Below are 9,829 nucleotides of genomic sequence, written 5' to 3' on the forward strand. Positions count from 1 at the left end.
CGGACTGGTGTTCTGTGAGTCACGTTCAGGAGATGCAATAGACTGTGAGCGTGTTTAGGAAAAAAGTGAGAGTATCAAGTCCATATCAGGTGACTGAGCGAGTAGGCTGCATAATGACCACCCCCAAAGGATACAGAGAGTGCGGTGACCTCCCAAGACACGGGGTCACCGGGCTGAGGTGCAAGGTAAGGTGCCTAAAAATATAAAAACACGTACATATGAGTACACACACTAATGCCATTGTATAAGTATCGTATAGTGATAATGAACTGAAAGGTCCTGTTAGGCCTGCCAGACTGATAGACCAATCCTTATGTGTGACCACCTAGAGCCTAAGCCAGTCAGTAAAGGGGATATCTATCTGAACACACGCAGTGCCAAATGTGTGACCCGAGTAGTATGAGTCCGAATGCCCCAATGTAATACCTGGAAGACGTAATAAAATATATGAGGGCAATCAGAGGAGCCAGCGTCAGGTAGGTACCGGGACCAGAAAGCGCCTGGAAAAAACAGTAGGGAGGAGGACTATGACATGTAGTATAATATAGGCTCACTAGTGTGAAGCAGGGACGCGCTCCTACTACAACCGCCATTACCTGAGAGTCTGGAGGAGGAGGAGAGGAGAAAGCGCTGTACGGGGCGAGATGCTCGCAGGGGCAGTAGCGCTGTGGAAGAGAAGGAGCAAGACGTAAGTGACAGGGCCTAGGTGGGGGCGGGAGAGACGAGCGCTGCTATAGGCGGACATAACAGATACCTGGGTTCTCAGAGGACATCGGCGCCGAGCTGCAGGGGTCGCAAGGTTCCCGGGACTGGTGACAGGCAGCGGCACTTCCGGGTTTTAAGTGCGCGCTGCCTGGTAGTCACCTGACCCGTCGCGTCACCAGAGACACATGACCGGGTAGGTAGCGCGTGCGCAGAGAGGACACCGGCCAGAGACGCACTAGAGAGGGATGCAGTACCTACGGCGCCTGCGCGCAAGAGGGAGAGCCATCCGGCTCTGTGTGTGATGATAGTAGCTGTGTGTAGGCAGGGCCGCAACGTAGGGCAGACTGGAAAGTGAAGGGAACACCTGGTCAGAGAGATGGAGCTGCGGAGCAAGGTTAAGGATAAAGTGGGGAAGCACTCAGTATGAAAACTGAACTGACCATGACACAGAGAGAGGGGCCCTACATGGTGGTCACACACTTAAAACCCGGAAGTGCCGCTGCCTGTCACCAGTCCCGGGAACCTTGCGACCCCTGCAGCTCGGTGCCGATGTCCTCTGAGAACCCAGGTATCTGTTATGTCCGCCTATAGCAGCGCTCGTCTCTCCCGCCCCCTCCTAGGCCCTGTCACTTACGTCTTGCTCCTTCTCTTCCACAGCGCTACTGCCCCTGCGAGCATCTCGCCCCGTACAGCGCTTTCTCCTCTCCTCCTCCTCCAGACTCTCAGGTAATGGCGGTTGTAGTAGGAGTGCGTCCCTGCTTCACACTAGTGAGCCTATATTATACTACATGTCATAGTCCTCCTCCCTACTGTTTTTTTCCAGGCGCTTTCTGGTCCCGGTAACTACCTGACGCTGGCTCCTCTGATTGCCCTCATATATTTTATTACGTCTTCCAGGTATTACATTGGGGCATTCGGACTCATACTACTCGGGTCACACATTTGGCACTGCGTGTGTTCAGATAGATATCCCCTTTACTGACTGGCTTAGGCTCTAGGTGGTCACGCATAAGGATTGGTCTATCAGTCTGGCAGGCCTAACAGGACCTTTCAGTTCAGTATCACTATACGATACTTATACAATGGCATTAGTGTGTGTACTCATATGTACGTGTTTTTATATTTTTAGGCACCTTACCTTGCACCTCAGCCCGGTGACTCCGTGGCTTGGGAGGTCACCGCACTCTCTGTATCCTTTGGGGGTGGTCATTATGCAGCCTACTCGCTCAGTCACCTGATATGGACTTGATACTCTCACTTTTTTCCTTAACACGCTCACAGTCTATTGCATCTCCTGAACGTGACTCACGGAACACCAGTCCGGATCTTTTAGACCGCCACTGCTGTTATTTGCCATACAACCAGTGATGTATTTAATTGATCTTTTCGAGCTATATGTGTTACACCTGTATTTGCTCTGTGCATCATGGGTGTTCTCTAAAAGTATTCTCCTATGTTTTTTATACATGTGTTACAGTATTCCATAAAAACTATTTCTGATGAAGGTCTGTTGTTAAGACCGAAAACGTTTAAAAGTTGGAACTGGATGCACTGAATAAACTAATTTCTTATCTTGCAACAAGATTTCCTGAGTGCCAAGTAATTTACTTACATTTGACGGGTTGGATACCTAACTTGAGCACCGCCAAGAAGCCCTGAGTGCCGTGTGTACTATTGCTACTTGCCTTATCCTTACACGAGCACCTCGGACGATGTCGAATGAGACCTTCTCCTTCAACGCAGCAGAAGCAGCGGAAATTCTTTCCAAAGTAACCGCACCCAGCGACTTCCTTCAAATTCCTACTAAAGAGCTCAAGAATCGCGACTTGGAACGTGAGTCCAGAAGAGCAGTTAACCTAGAACTTCACATCATCACAATAGCTGAGTACCTCCGAGTCCAGGGGATCCCGCGGGGCCTAAGAGTCCCTTTACAACCCACCTTCTTCAGGGAGGACAAAGATTACTGTACAAAGTTTGAACACATTCTGAACAAATGTTCAGCAGACCTGATGACCTTAACCCTCTCTTATCTCCAAAAGAACCTGGATACGGTAAATGCACAAATAAACGCCATCGAGAGTCAACTGACCAGCACCATGCCCCTGGAGGAGTTCCAGGAACTCAAGACGAAGAACCAAGAATTATTACGGTCACACAGAGCAGAATTAGAAAAGAGAAAAAGATCAAAGTTTCTGCGAGACACCGAGGACTACCTACAGAACCGAGTCTACCAGTGGCGAGATACTCGGCATTCCACCAGGCGACACAGCTAAGCTCTTCTGGTTCCATCGACGGCAGGCTCGGAACCTCAAACTCTTCCACCTCCCATTCTTCTTTTTTAGGGAACAGCCGCGGCCGCCAAAAGGGAAAACGAGGCGGGGGGGCCAATGTCGCCGTGGAACCCAGAAACCAGATGGCAACTCGCTCACAGGTAAGGACCTCCCACTGGTAGTTAACATCTCCTCTAAAAACTTGGACACACATCAACTGTCGGTACTTCAAAAGGGCCTATCGTTCTGCCCTATGTACAAGTTCAACTCCTTTGAACTCAACATAGATCTACAGAGGTTCTATCGCAACCTCAGACTACGTGTCCACTTCTCAGAGCAATCCCCGGCTTTGAATTCATCAAGACAGGACAAGACTCTGCTTGAACTCCACAATCTGGGGCTACGGACCCATAGTTCCTATATGCCACCGCGGTCCAACCCACCGGTGGAAACTTTTGTTTCCCTTGTTGAGAGAGATATCCACATACTGACTCGGGACATGGACCGGGGAAAGTTCCAGTTCCACACTAATCTCTCACAACCAGAGAGACTTTCACTGGAGCAACTATCGTCGGATAAGTCTTTGATAATTAAACCAGCTGATAAGGGTGGGGCGACGGTGGATATGGATAGATCTGACTATCTGGAAGAAGTCTTCAGACAATTGGGGGACACCACGGTATACAAGGTAATACCACATAACCCCTTGCATCAACTAGTCCAAAAAATTGCGCCAGTCTTAGATTTCCATTTCCAAGCTGGTACTATCGATAGTAAGATGAGGGATTTCCTCATCAAAAGGGACCCCATCACTCCCATATTTTATGTTTTGCCCAAAATACATAAAAGACTAGTTAAACCACCAGGCCGACCAATCGTATCCCTGACCGATTCGGTCTTATCACCACTATCGATGGTCCTGGAAAAAATCCACTAGTTAAGACCACACGTTCCTTCCTGCTGGATACCAATGACTTTATTCAAGTCATCAAGTCTTTGGGCCCCATGACCCCCTCCTCCCTGCTGATTACCTGGGATGTCACCAGCTTATATACTTCGATAGTACATGAGAAGGGCTTAGCAGCTACAGATAGACTCCTGAGTGAGAACAAAGTAGATCTCAAAATCCGCCATTTCTGTGCCGACCTCTTGGGCTTGGTACTCAAGGAAAACTACTTTATGTTTCAGGACACTTTTTATGCCCAACAACAAGGCACAGCAATGGGCGCGAACGTAGCGCCCCCTTACGCAATAGCATACATGGCGGCCTTTGAAAGTGATTTTGTATACAATCATCCCCTATTCATGGCTCACTGTAGGGTTTGGCGGAGATATATCGATGATATATTTTGCGTGTGGGATGGTCCTATTGAATCACTACTGCCGTTTGACCAACACATCAACAGTATCTGGCCTGAACTCAAATTCTCTATACAACAGGACACGCATAGGATTAGCTTTCTGGACACCCTGGTATACAAGGAGAGGGAGGGTCACTTGGCTATTGATTTGTTTACAAAACCGACAGATCGCAATGGTCTTTTGCACTTTACCAGCTGCCACCCACCCTCCATAAAGAACTCCATACCCAAATCACAGTTTCACAGGGTGGACAGAATTGTCTCCGATGAGAATATAAAAAAAACTAGGCTTACAGAGATGGAACGTAAATTTACTGATAGGGGCTATCCCCATGGGGTACTGACAGATGCCAGACGGAATTTATCACACAGCAAACCCAAGGATAATCAAAAGAGAATCCCCTTTGTTTCCACTTTCCACCCTTTCTCTGGCCTAGTGCAGTCTACCATTAGGAGACATTGGAACATCTTAGCCAAAAGTTACCCTACAATTGCAGAGTTCCAAGTGCCTTTCCTCTCATGCTTTAAGCGAGCTAGGAACCTTAAGGATAGGTTAGTTAAGGCAGATGTTGGCCCAGGCACGATGGTCCCCAAACAAACTTTCCTACAAACCCAGAGACGCGGTACATTCCCCTGCCTAAACTGTCTCCAGTGCAGCAACGTACAAAAGGGGCCCTCTGTGTTTCACCCACATACTGGCAAAGCCATTCCCATAAGAGGTTTTTACACCTGTGAGTCCACTTTTGTAGTCTATCTTATAAAATGCCCTTGTGGTCTGGCCTATGTGGGCGAGACCACACAAACAGTGAGGGACAGGGTGGCCCAACATAAATCCACCATCCGATGCAACAAAACGCACCTCCCCCTCCCGCACCATTTTTCCACAAAGAATCACAGCATTTCCCAACTCCGGTTCCAGGTTCTGGAACAGGTCGACATCCCAAGGAGGGGCCAAAACCGTACCAAATTGCTCCAAAAGAGGGAAGCATATTGGATTTACACACTACAGACTCTAGAACCAAAGGGATTAAACAGGGATTACGATGTCTCAGCTTTTTTGTAATATACTGTGTATGTTGTTTAGTACATTTATTAGATGCATTGACCTCATTTGACTGGTTGTGCTATGTTTTTTAACTGTTTCTTGTCTTTTCTCTACAGAATCGCTAATCACACCTCACGCACTGAGCACTGGTCTTATCCCATATGGTACAGTATTTTTGCACTATGCCAATTTTGATAGAGAGTGTTACCCATTTCTCTTTATCGCCCCTCTGTGTGACCACCATGTAGGGCCCCTCTCTCTGTGTCATGGTCAGTTCAGTTTTCGTACTGAGTGCTTCCCCACTTTATCCTTAACCTTGCTCCGCAGCTCCATCTCTCTGACCAGGTGTTCCCTTCACTTTCCAGTCTGCCCTACGTTGCAGCCCTGCCTACACACAGCTACTATCATCACACACAGAGCTGGATGGCTCTCCCTCTTGCGCGCAGGCACCGTAGGTACTGCATCCCTCTCTAGTGCGTCTCTGGCCGGTGTCCTCTCTGCGCACGCGCTACCTACCCGGTCACATGTCTCTGGTGATGCGACTGGTCAGGTGACTACCAGGCAGCGCGCACTTAAAACCCGGAAGTGCCGCTGCCTGTCACCAGTCCCGGGAACCTTGCGACCCCTGCAGCTCGGCGCCGATGTCCTCTGAGAACCCAGGTATCTGTTATGTCCGCCTATAGCAGCGCTCGTCTCTCCCGCCCCCTCCTAGGCCCTGTCACTTACGTCTTGCTCCTTCTCTTCCACAGCGCTACTGCCCCTGCGAGCATCTCGCTCCGTACAGCGCTTTCTCCTCTCCTCCTCCTCCAGACTCTCAGGTAATGGCGGTTGTAGTAGGAGCGCGTCCCTGCTTCACACTAGTGAGCCTATATTATACTACATGTCATAGTCCTCCTCCCTACTGTTTTTTCCAGGCGCTTTCTGGTCCCGGTACCTACCTGACGCTGGCTCCTCTGATTGCCCTCATATATTTTATTACGTCTTCCAGGTATTACATTGGGGCATTCGGACTCATACTACTCGGGTCACACATTTGGCACTGCGTGTGTTCAGATAGATATCCCCTTTACTGACTGGCTTAGGCTCTAGGTGGTCACACATAAGGATTGGTCTATCAGTCTGGCAGGCCTAACAGGACCTTTCAGTTCAGTATCACTATACGATACTTATACAATGGCATTAGTGTGTGTACTCATATGTACGTGTTTTTATATTTTTAGGCACCTTACCTTGCACCTCAGCCCGGTGACCCCGTGTCTTGGGAGGTCACCGCACTCTCTGTATCCTTTGGGGGTGGTCATTATGCAGCCTACTCGCTCAGTCACCTGATATGGACTTGATACTCTCACTTTTTTCCTTAACACGCTCACAGTCTATTGCATCTCCTGAACGTGACTCACGGAACACCAGTCCGGATCTTTTAGACCGCCACTGCTGTTATTTGCCATACAACCAGTGATGTATTTAATTGATCTTTTCGAGCTATATGTGTTACACCTGCATTTGCTCTGTGCATCATGCGTGTTCTCTAAAAGTGTTCTCCTATGTTTTTTATACATGTGTTACAGTATTCCATAAAAACTATTTCTGATGAAGGTCTGTTGTTAAGACCGAAAACGTTTAATAGTTGGAACTGGATGCACTGAATAAACTAATTTCTTATCTTGCAACAAGATTTCCTGAGTGCCAAGTAATTTATTACTTACATTTGATGAGCCCAAAGCCAGTGCCCTACCTCCTCATAAGGATTGCGATTGTGCAATTAATTTGATTCCTGGAAGTAAGTTTCCTAAGGGCCGATTGTTCAATTTATCTGTGCCAGAACACGCCGCTATGCGGAGTTATATAAAGGAATCCTTGGAGAAAGGCCATATTCGCCCGTCGTCATCACCGTTAGGAGCAGGGTTCTTTTTGTGGCCAAGAAGGATGGTTCTTTGAGACCTTGTATTGATTACCGCCTTCTTAATAAAATTACAGTCAAATTTCAGTATCCTTTGCCATTGCTGTCTGATTTGTTTGCTCGTATTAAAGGGGCTAGTTGGTTCACCAAGATAGATCTTTGAGGGGCGTATAATCTTGTGCGTATTAAACAAGGCGATGAATGGAAAACAGCATTTAATACGCCCGAGGGCCATTTTGAGTACCTGGTTATGCCATTCGGGCTTTCCAATGCTCCATCAGTATTTCAGTCATTTATGCATGACATCTTCCGAGAGTACCTGGATAAATTCCTGATTGTGTATTTGGATGATATTTTGGTCTTTTAGGATGATTGGGAGTCTCATGTGAAGCAGGTCAGAATGGTGTTCCAGGTCCTTCGTGAGAATTCCTTGTTTGTGAAGGGGTCAAAGTGTCTCTTTGGAGTTCAGAAGGTTTCATTTTTGGGGTTCATTTTTTCCCCTTCTACTATCGAGATGGACCCTGTTAAAGTCCAGGCCATTTACGATTGGACTCAGCCGACATCTGTGAAGAGCCTGCAAAAGTTCCTGGGCTTTGCTAATTTTTATCGGCGCTTCATCGCTAATTTTTCTACTGTTGCTAAACCGTTGACTGATTTGACCAAGGAGGGTGCTGATGTGGTCAATTGGTCTTCTGCGGCTGTAGAGGCTTTTCAGGAGTTGAAGCGTCGTTTTTCTTCTGCCCCTGTGTTGTGCCAGCCAGATGTTTCGCTTCCGTTTCAGGTTGAGGTTGATGCTTCTGAGATTGGAGCAGGGGCTGTTTTGTCGCAAAGAAGTTCTGAGGGCTCGGTGATGAAGCCATGTGCTTTCTTTTCTAGAAAGTTTTCGCCTGCTGAGCGTAACTATGATGTTGGTAATCGTGAATTGTTGGCCATGAAGTGGGTATTCGAGGAGAGGCGTCATTGGCTGGAAGGAGCCAAGCATCGCGTGGTGGTCTTGACAGATCACAAGAATTTGACTTATCTTGAGTCTGCCAAACGGTTGAATCCGAGACAGGCTCGATGGTCATTATTTTTCTCCCGTTTTGATTTTGTGGTTTCGTACCTTCCGGGCTCTAAGAATGTGAAGGCTGATGCCCTGTCAAGGAGTTTTGTACCTGACTCTCCGGGTGTTCCTGAGCCGGCGGGTATTCTCAAAGAGGGGGTAATTTTGTCTGCCATCTCCCCTGATTTGCGGCGGGTGCTGCAAAAATTTCAGGCTGATAGACCTGACCGTTGCCCAGCGGAGAAACTGTTTGTCCCTGATAGATGGACTAGTAGAGTTATCTCTGAGATTCATTGTTCAGTGTTGGCTGGGCATCCTGGAATCTTTGGTACCAGAGATTTGGTGGCTAGATCCTTCTGGTGGCCGTCTTTGTCACGGGATGTGCGTTCTTTTGTGCAGTCCTGTGGGACTTGTGCTCAGGCTAAGCCCTGCTGTTCTCGTGCCAGTGGGTTGCTTTTTTCATTGCCGGTCCCGAAGAGGCCCTGGACGCATATTTCTATGGATTTTATTTCGGATCTCCCCGTCTCTCAAAAGATGTCGGTCATTTGGGTGGTTTGTGATCGCTTTTCTAAGATGGTCCATTTGGTACCTTTGTCTAAATTGCCTTCCTCCTCTGATTTGGTGCCATTATTTTTCCAGCATGTGGTTCGTTTACATGGTATCCCGGAGAACATCGTTTCTGACAGAGGTTCCCAGTTTGTTTCAAGGTTTTGGCGATCCTTTTGTGCTAGGATGGGCATTGATTTGTCTTTGTCCTCGGCTTTCCATCCTCAGACAAATGGCCAAACCGAACGAACTAATCAAACTTTGGAAACATATCTGAGATGCTTTGTTTCTGCTGATCAGGATGATTGGGTGTCCTTTTTGCCGTTGGCTGAGTTCGCCCTTAATAATCGGGCCAGCTCGGCTACCTTGGTTACGCCGTTTTTCTGCAATTCTGGTTTCCATCCTCGTTTCTCTTCAGGGCAGGTTGAGTCTTCAGACTGTCCTGGTGTAGATACTGTGGTGGATAGGTTGCAGCAGATTTGGACTCATGTGGTGGACAATTTGACATTGTCCCGGGAGAAGGCTCAACGTTTCGCTAACCGCCGGCGCTGTGTGGGTCCCCGACTTCGTGTTGGGGATTTGGTTTGGTTGTCGTCTCGTTATGTTCCTATGAAGGTTTCCTCTCCTAAGTTTAAGCCTCGTTTCATTGGTCCGTATAAGATTTCTGAGGTTATCAATCCTGTGTCATTTCGTTTGGCCCTTCCTGCTTCTTTTGCCATCCATGATGTGTTCTATAGGTCGTTATTGCGGAGATTCATGGCGCCTGTGGTTCCATCCGTTGATCCTCCTGCTCCGGTGTTGGTTGAGGGGGAGTTGGAGTATGTGGTGGAGAAGATTTTGGATTCTTGTGTTTCGAGATGGAAACTCCAGTACCTGGTCAAGTGGAAGGGTTATGGTCAGGAAGATAATTCCTGGGTTTTTGCCTCTGATGTTCATGCTGCCGATCTGGTTCGTGCCTTT

At 47.9% G+C, this 9,829-nt stretch overlaps 1 long non-coding RNA gene across 1 annotated transcript; it reads left to right on the forward strand.

Annotated features, from left to right (window-relative positions):
- Positions 1 to 2,825: 2,825 nt before the first annotated feature.
- LOC138667418 (uncharacterized) lies at positions 2,826 to 6,232 on the forward strand. Its single transcript, XR_011318750.1, has 3 exons — positions 2,826 to 3,136; positions 5,498 to 5,545; positions 6,131 to 6,232. It is a non-coding gene; the product is annotated as an uncharacterized lncRNA (long non-coding RNA).
- The last annotated feature ends 3,597 nt before the right edge of the window (positions 6,233 to 9,829 follow it).

The sequence above is a fragment of the Ranitomeya imitator genome, chromosome 2 (assembly GCF_032444005.1).
Source record: "Ranitomeya imitator isolate aRanImi1 chromosome 2, aRanImi1.pri, whole genome shotgun sequence".
Taxonomy (NCBI): domain Eukaryota; kingdom Metazoa; phylum Chordata; class Amphibia; order Anura; family Dendrobatidae; genus Ranitomeya; species Ranitomeya imitator.